Below are 9,962 nucleotides of genomic sequence, written 5' to 3'. Positions count from 1 at the left end.
TGTAGCTCTGGATTGGAAACTCTGTCTCTTCTGGGTCCGTGAAGGTGCAGAAACTCTGGCTTAGCCGGTGAACACTTTCACGCAGAATCTTTTTTATGTGGATGCTTCTGTGCCATTTCTTATGCTTATAAACTAAAAGAACATAAGACAGAAATGGGATGGGATGGGTTGAGGTACAGATACCCAGTCTTAAGTTATTTGATCAGCTGTAGGCAGTTTTTTAATAGGATAAACTATCCCTGGCAGCAAGTCACACAAACAATACTTGCATAGAAGCAAGGGTGGCTTAACTAGATTGTAAAAATCCCAAGCATTCTTATCTCTCCAATGTCTAGAAGAAACCCTATTTCTAGTCATTTTAAAAAAATTTTCCTTGTGTTGGCATATTCCAGTCAACCCTATTTTCTTCATTAATTGGATGCATACTCTGACTGGGGGCACAACTAGGCTACTAATTGTCTAAAGTGTGTTTTGATTAGATTAAGGGCCTGTGCACCTTTATTAAGGATAAATTAATATTAAGGATGCCTTAAGGATGCCTGTTCACCCTTAAGTGTCCTCCACCCAATTGACAAGGTTTATTTACAACCCACTAAAGTGACCTCATCGGATGGTTTCCTGCAGATGGGATCTGTTTTGTTTGGAATATCTGCCAATCCTATAAGACAATCATATAACACAATATATAATCATATACAATCACATAATCATATAACACAGTTGGGCACAGGTTGTGGAGCGGGGTATGGTTCGGGCGAACCCGGACAATTTCCCACTGAGTCTCACACACCCTTATTAGTGTCGCAACACTGTGTCCCGGATCTTGGGAGAGTTACTCCCAAGACATTGTGTTCCAGTTCCTTCAAGGAGGAGGAGAGGAGCTTCACACCCTCACAAGCCCCACAGTGCTGCATCTTGGCTCCTGGGGAGGATGTTGTGTCTGTCGCCAAAACTCCTGATTCCAGTGAACTCGCCTTATCACTATGCCGCCGACTACCATGTTTAAACCACTTAGACAATGGAGAAGACGATGAGATATAGAGATGGATTATCCCGTCAACTTTAAGGACATTAAACAGGTCATAGCTTAAGATGACAGTAATCAATCATTCAGTTGGATTTATTAAGTGCTTACTGTGTGCAGAGCACTGTACTAAGCACTTGGGCAAGGACAACATAACAGAGGTAGTAGATACGTTCCCTGCTCACAGAGATAATCCTCCATGGAACCTCAGACTGATCATCTTTCTAGATGTAGTTCTAGCTGCAATTGGAAGCTGCATCGACTATCTCAGGGCTTCGGTACACATCAACTAAGTACCCTAGGTGGCTTGGGAGTCAGAGGTGGTGGGTTCTAAACCTGGCTCTGCCACTTGTCAGCTGTGTGACCTTGGGCAAGTCATTTAACTTCTCTGTGCCTCAATTACCTCATCTGAAAATGGGGATGAAGACTGTGAGCCCTACGTGGGACAACCTGATTACCTTGTATCCGCCTCAGTGTTTAGAACAGTGCTTGGGACATAGTAAGTGCTTAACAAATACCAACATTATTATTATTACCCTAAAAGCAGGAAAGGAAACTATTTGCTAATGCAGTCGTTTCGGGCCTGGTTTAGTCATTCGAAGGATTTACCTCTGCCTTCCTGCTCTTTTCCCTTCCATACACAAATTCAGAGATGGAGCTCTCTTAAACAAAACATAAAACCAAAAGAAAGCATCCCATTCCCCACGAAGGAATTGAGCCTTGGACTGCCTATGTTGATTTAATAAGAGATGAAAATTCTCAAAGCGAAAAAGCAAAGTGGTCTAGTGGATAGAGCACAGACCTGAGAGTCAAAAGGGCCTGGGTTCTGATCTGGCTGTGTCAATCCCGGGAAGCCTAGAGAGTTGGAACTTCTGCTATTAACAAGACTAGAAGCAATGTGGCTTAGTGGAAAGAGCATGGGCTTGGGAGTCAGAGGTCATGGGTTCTAATCCCAGCTCCGCCGCTTGTCAGCTCATTTAACTTCTCTGTGCCTCAGTTACCTCATCTGTGAAACGGGAATTAAGACTGTGAGTGTCACATGGGACAACCTGATTGCCTTGTATTTAACCCAGTGTTTAGAACAGTGCTTGGCACATAGTAAGCGCTTAACAAATACCATAATCATTATTATTATTATTATTATTCACAAAAAGGTAAAAGATCAAGACAGAAGCAAATATGTCACTGTTTCATGGGCCGATGGAGCTGTGCCAATTTTCCATTTTTTTTACCACTCATCTCAGCTCTGTATTTTCTCCATGGCAACTCTTGGTTGATATCGTCAGTCAAGCAATCTCATTTTGACAATGAGCTCACAAAGACTAGAAAGCGATCAGTAGCCTGTTCATTCCTAAACTCCAAAGGATTTGTCTATGACGGTACTCTCTTGCAGGGAGTCTGGATAGACAGACGTACATTGCAAAATAAAGGATTCGTGTTATTTCAAAGACCCCTTGGGCCCTGCCCACCCTGAAAACTCAACAGAGGAAAAGGTCTTGAGCAGGGTTACATAATGCAGGACCCAGATAGACTCCAGATCTTGCTCACCTTGGCCCAGGCATTGGAAGGAACATTTCTGCGTTACATGGGCCTAAAGCCACATGGAAGTGATTCTCCCTTTGATGTCCAAGGTGGCATCTCCCTAGTAGTTTCCTAAATGTCACAATGAATATCTGGGATGATCTGCAGGATGCCTTCTCTGACTACTCTCTCATCTTCCCCCATTTGATATTATCTTGCCACTTGAGTCTTCACTCCCTAAACACTTTGGTACTTGCCCATCCCCTCCCCACTTAAGAACATATCTTTAAACGCAGTTCCTTCCCCTACCCATAATTTATTTTAGTATCTTTATGGCTAGATTGTAAGATTCTTGAGGTTAAGAATTGCATCTGCCTCCACCGCTTAGAACAGTGCTTGGCACTTAGTAAACGCTTAACAAATACCGTCATTATTATTATAATTATTGTACTCTCCCAAGAGTTCAGTACAGTGCTCTGCACAGAGTGAGGACCAATAAATATTGTTGAATGTTTGCCTGGTTTTTGCAAATATTTTTCCATCCTAAATTCTACACCAAAGATGTTAAAACAGTGCTTCCACTAGTTTAACTGAAACATTTTTTAAATAAAATATCAAGCAAGAAGGAAAAAAAAACTTTCATTTTCAAATGTAAAATAATTTCACTTTTATTCCAAATAAAGGCTAAAAAACATAATGACTCTCAGACAGCCACTACTTGAAAAAACATTTGTCTAAAAAACAACTATAATAAATCTGATTGATTGATGGTCCAAAGAGACCTTCTGTAGCTTTAATTTATTTACTGATTCTCAAAAAGCAGTTAATAATGGGTAATGCCAAAGCAATAAAAATCACCTTCAGAAGAAGTGGATTACTGGGTCTATAATAAGTTTGATTAATTAGATTTTAGGAAATGGAGATTCACAAACCTTTATATAATCTACAATAGAAGAAACATATATCTTCATTAGGAAATTACCGCAAAGACTGATGCCTAGTTTATTTGGGGAATTTCAGGGCTTGTAATATGCTGAACTGTTATTCTTCAATTTTTTACTTCAAAGCTTCTGTAAAGTTTCTGGAATTTAGCAAAACTGGTGCAATATACTCAGAACCAAAGAATTTGTACCAAAGAAGAAGCAGATCTGTGCAGTTTGAGTAATACTGATATGATACATGAGAAATCAGTTCTGTGGCAAATTCTGACGTAACTCTGAGGCAAAGTGAGTCCAGACTGATACGGGGTATGTGGGGGGGATCCCAAAGAGAAAGTTCCAAATTAATCAATCAATACTATTTATTGAGTGCCTACCATACACAGAGCACATGGGAGAGAATACCGTGAAATTAGCAGACATGTTCCCATCCCTCAAGGAATTTTTTATTTAGTTTCTGTTCTGAAGGCCTAAAAGGAAGGAGATAAAATTGGATAAACCCTTCCCCATTACACTTATTTCTCAAAGAGAGATGAGTTTCTGATTAGACTGATACACTAACTCCCAGATTAAGGTCAGGGTGTGACTAAATGCAGCTCAAGTTCTTATGCTTTCTACTGGGTATTCAGAAAAAAATTCAAGCATGATGGGGTTGTTTTTGTTATTTCACTGACTGAGAAAATTTTGAAGCTCTTAATATATATATACTTTACTTATGCTAGTCCTTAGTAAATGCTGTTATGATGAAATTTAAAATTATTTTTTGTATGGTATTGGTTAAGTGCTTCATTTTACAGATGAGATAACTGAGGCACAGAGGAGTTAAGCCCAAGATCACACAGCAGACAAGTGGAAGAGTCGGGATTAGAACCCACGTCCTCTGACTCCCAAACCCGGGCTCTTTCCACTAAGCCACTCTCCCCCTCCCATGCTCTAACTGTTGGAGTTCCTCAAGGGTCAGTTCTTGACGCTCTTCTGTTCTTCATTTACACTCACTCCCTTAGTGAACTCATTCGCTCTCATGGCTTTGACTACCATCTCTACACAGATGACACACAGATCTACATCTCTGCCCCTGTCCTCTCCCCCTCCCTTCAGGCTCGCATCTCCTCCTGCCTCCGGGACGTCTCCACCTGGATGTCGGCCCGCCACCTAAAACTCAACATGAGCAAGACTGAGCTCCTCATCTTCCCTCCCAAACCCGGTCCTCTCCCAGACTTCTCTATCACCGTGGATGGCACGACCATCCTTCCCGTCTCTCAAGCCCGCAATCTCGGTGTCATCCTTGACTCGTCTCTCTCGTTCACCCCACACATCCAAGACCTGCCGGTCTCACCTTTACAATATCGCCAAGATCCGCCCTTTCCTCTCCACCCAAATGGCTACCTTACTGCTACGGGCTCTTGTTATATCCCGGCTAGACTACTGTGTCAGCCTGCTCTCTGATCTCCCTTCCTCCTCTCTCTCCCCGCTCCAGTCTATTCTTCACTGTGCTGCCCGGTTCATCTTCCTGCAGAAACGCTCTGGGCATGTCACTACCCTTCTTAAAAACCTCCAATGGTTGCCTATCAACCTCTGCACGAAACAAAAACTTCTCACTCTAGGCTTCGAGGCTCTCCATCACCTTGCCCCTTCTTACCTCTCCTCCCTTCTCTCTTTCTACTGCCCACCCCACATGCTCCGCTCCTCTGCCGCCCACCTCCTCACCGTCCCTCGGTCTCGCCTATCCCGCCGTCGACCCCTGGGCCACGTCCTCCCACGGTCCTGGAATGCCCTCCTTCCTCACCTCCGACAATCTAATTCTCTTTCCCTCTTCAAATCCCTACTTAAAGCTCACCTCCTCCAAGAGGCCTTCCCAGACTGAGCTCTCCCCTTTTCCCTCTGCTCCCTCTACCCCACCCCTTCACCTCTCCCCAGCTAAGCCCTCTTCTCCCTGCTTTCCCTCTGCTCCTCCCCCTCTCCCTTCCCATCCCCTCAGCACTGTACTCATCCGCTTGACTGCATATATCTTTATCACCCTATTTTATTTATTTTGTTTAATGAGATGTACATCACCCTGATTCTATTTATTTGCCATTGTGTTAATGAGATGTTCTTCCCCTTGACTCTATTTATTGCCATTGTTCTTGTCTGCCTGTCTCCCCCGATTAGACTGTAAGCCCGTCAAAGGGCAGGGACTGTCTCTGTTGCCGATTTGTACATTCCAAGTGCTTAGTACAGTGCTCTGCACATAGTAAGCGGTCAATAAATACTATTGAATGAACAGCCACACTGCTTCTCTGGTAACCAGAGAAAGAAATCTTGAGGTGCTCACCAGGGGACGAAATGCTAAGCGTAAACTTGGCATGGGAAATTATCATCACGGAAAAGTGGCTCATTCCAGACTATTCCCCCCTGGCTGGAAGACTGGAATGGGAACCCCAAAATAGGTTCTGAAGCGGGAAAGAAGGGAGACAGACAACCAGAAATAGCTACTGGAAGCCAGTTGTAGATTCCAGCAAAGACCCTTCAGTGATTTGAAATTCTCTCAAGAGAGAGAAGGTCCTACAGGAAGCCTTTCGGAGACTCTCCCACCCTCTGGAAATCAACAGTAGGAGAAAGGTTTGCTTCCCATTAGATTGTGATATCTTGGAAGGCAGGGATGATGTCTGACAAAACTATTGCATTGTACTCTCCCAGGCACTTAATACAGTATCCTGCACACAGTAAGTGCTCAATAAATACCACTGATTGATTCCTTGTTTCCTCTTCTTCCCTCTTGAACTGCTGTTGAAGAACAATCGAGTCTTACAAAATCCAGCTGTGTGGGAACTCAATGGGTCCGAGCCTACTGACGTGTAAAATTGGGTCAATAATTGTCCTCCTCACCCCTCCAGGGATATGTGACATGAAAAATAAAGTGCCAGGCTAGATGTTCTAGTAAATTATATATTATACATTATTTATTTAGATTAACATATGTATCTCCCTCTAGACTATAAGCTCCTCATGGGCAGGGAACATGTCTACTAATTCTGCTTTATTGTACTCTCCCAAAGACTTCTTACAGTACTCTGCACACACTTAGCACCCAATAAATACCACTGATGATGATGACGATGATGAGCATGTGGATGAGTTCCTTGTTGACTCTCTCTAGTTGGATTCTGTGGATTAAATGTCTACTCTGTGCAGAGTGTACATGCGTGCAGTTACTTAGGCCGTGAGTCCCACACGAGTCAGGGATGATGTCCACCCTGGTTGACTTGTATATACCCCAGAGCTTAGAGCATTGATTGACACATCGTAAGGGCTTATTAAAAATATAATCATCATCAGCATCAAAAATGGGTGACTTTTTCACAGGCATCTGTAGAGCAAGAATGAGGCAAATGAATGCATCCATCAATCCTGGGACTGTTGTTGTGCCTTCTTCTTTAGACCCAGCTTGGGCATTGCCATGGAAGCTCGTGCAAATGTGGTCCATATTAGAATGACCAGCAATTGCTTTAAAAAAACAAAAAATCTGGCCCCTGAGACTTGCGATGTCATAGGGGATATTCATTCATTCAATAGTATTTATTGAGTGCTTACTATGTGCAGAGCACTGTACTAAGCAATTGGAATGTACAATTTGGCAACAGATAGAGATAATCCCTGCCCAGTGATGGGCTCACAGTCTAATAGAATATGCTGAATATGCTGGGCTGCAAGTATGATGTGACAGTGATATACGGTCATCATTTTTTAATGATATTTGTTAAGCACTTACTATGTGCCACGCACTGTCCTAAGCACTGGGGTTCAGACAAGCTAATCAGGCTGGACACAGTCCAAGTCCCACATGGGGCTCATAATGTTAAACCCCCATTTTACAGATGAGGTAGTTTAGGCACAGAGAAGTTAAGTGACTTGCCCAAGGTCACACACAGACAAGTGGAAAAGCCAGGATTAGAACCAGGTCTTTCTGATGTCCAGGACTGTGCTTTAACCACTAGGCAATTCTGCTTCTTGTGCTTTCATTTTGTGGAAAGTCTGCTAGATCTGTCCAGAATCAGCCCCAAACTAAAGCATGTATCTCCGGGGGACTCTGAGCTTCCAGTCAGTTATTGAATTTCCTCTCCCGGGTCTATGTAATAATAATTGTGGTATTTATTATGCATTTACTTTGTGCTAAACACAGGGTTAGATGCAAGACAATCAGACTAGACATTCTGCTACTTGCAGAGCAGTCTTTGCAAAATGCTCTCATTGATGATAATAATAATAATGTTGGTATTTGTTAATTGCTTACTATGTGCAGAGCACTGTTCTAAGCGCTGGGGTAGACACAGGGGAATCAGGTTGCCCCACGAGGGGCTCACAGTCTTAATCCCCATTTTACAGATGAGGTAACTGAGGCACAGAGAAGTTAAGTGACTTGCCCACAGTCACACAGCTGACAAGTGGCAGAGCCGGGATTCAAACCCTTGACCTCTGACTCCAAAGCCCGTGCTCTTTCCACTGAGCCACGCTGCTTCTCCCGCCTCAAAACACAACGACACAGCCAGCAACGTTTGGAAATCTGCAACACTGACTCCAGAAAGAAAGGGAAGTTGGCTTCATGATGAGCATAGGTATTTCTTTTGTTATTTTCACCCCAACCTTCTTATACAATCTGAGGCATGGGCACCATATTGACAGAAGCAGCGTGGCTCGGTGGAAAGAGCACGGGCTGGGTAGTCGGAGGTCATGGTTCAAATCTCGACTCTGCCGCTTGTCAGCTGTGTGGCCTTGGGCAAGTCACTTAACTTCTCTGGGCCTCAGTTACCTCATCTGTACAATGGGCATTAACACTGTGAGCCCCACATGGGATAACTTGATCACCTTGTACTCTCTCCAGTGCTTAGAACAGTGTATTGCCCATAGTAAGCGCTTAACAAATGCCATCATCATCATCATCATCAATAGAGAATTCGTATATATCCATATATCTACATATACGTATAATAGAATCAATATACATTTGATTCTGCATTGTCTATGCACTTGAATCTGTAACTTTGGGGCATTTGATATTTACCCTACCCTCAACCCCACAGCACTTTTATACATATCTTGAAATTACATATTATGAATTATTTATTTATGTTCCCCTCTTCCTGCCTATCTAGACTGCAAGTTCACTGTGGACAGTGAGCATGTCTGACAACTCTCCCAACTGCTTAGTACAGGGTTACGCCCATAGTAAGCGCTCTGTGTGCAGCAACGGAGAAATGGGCTCGGAGAAAGAGGGTTACAAGTGTTACAGAAGAATGGTGCTGGTCTATTGACGCGTGGTCTGTGCTCAGCTTTCTGCCTCCCACCTGGACCTGCACGTGTTCCTTGGAGCACCCTGAAAGGGACAGGGTTGGGCCTCTTCTGTCATTTTCAATGTTCCACTCTATCTATCAATATCCGACGTGAAAGCAACCAGTACATATCAACCCCGAACCGAGAAAAGACCGGGGGAAAACCCAGCCACCTAGTAGGAAACCTATAGCATTGATTTATACCCATTCAGGTTTTTCCATCGTTTAATGGCTACACTGTGGAAAAACCTCTCCTACGATGATAACAGAAGAATCCTTTGCCTTCGTGTACAACTAAGGGAATGCTGCATGGATATGTTAAGAATTTGATGGATGATGAACAATTGTACTGTCTGGCTAAGCACAGCATTTCCAGAACTGCTTGCTCCAAAGGAGCTGAAGTGTGGATTGGAGTGGTCCCTGGGCCTGGAATTCAGGAAACCTGGGTTGTTCTATTCCTCAACCTGCCGCCGATCGACTCTCTAATGAGGGATTAAATACTTAATTTCTTTCTAATTTAGTTTCTCCATCTGGAGATTAGAATGATACTTTCCAGCAAATCTCGACTGCTTAAATTCTTTGACATCTCTGGTTGCAAACTGTTCCAGGAATACACAAGATGTCACTTCTATAACTGGTATACAAAGGAATGAGAACCTTAAAATAACTGGACACCTAGGGGAAACATGTGGGCGATCTTCTTGGCCAGCTTTTTTCCTGGTGTATTTTTAAACCACATGGCAAAAAACTATTCCATTTTCAAGGGATCAAAAATAACCGATGAGGATTCTTAAAAGGGAAACGTGCAAAACTCTGTGTCCTTAACCCACGGATCCTGCCCCTGCCTTCCTGGGTTTAGGAATGACTGCATTATAAATTATTATTAACAACAACCGTGGCATTTTTTAAACACATACTATATACCAAGCACTATGGTATTCGCTGATGTAGATACAAGGTAAACAGGTCGGGCCCCATCCCTGTCTCAGACTGGACTCACATTCTGAGAAGCAGCCCTGCCTAGTGGTTAGAACGTGGGACTGGGAGTCAGAAGGACCTGGTTTCTAATCCCAGCTCAGCTACTTACCTGTTGTGTGAACTTGAGCAAGTCATTTACCTTCTCTGTGCCTCAGTTTCCCCATCTGTAAAATGGGGGTTAAGATTGTGAGC

Source organism: Ornithorhynchus anatinus, chromosome 12 (assembly GCF_004115215.2).
Source record: "Ornithorhynchus anatinus isolate Pmale09 chromosome 12, mOrnAna1.pri.v4, whole genome shotgun sequence".
NCBI lineage: Eukaryota > Metazoa > Chordata > Mammalia > Monotremata > Ornithorhynchidae > Ornithorhynchus > Ornithorhynchus anatinus.
This window is presented reverse-complemented; position numbering follows the sequence as displayed.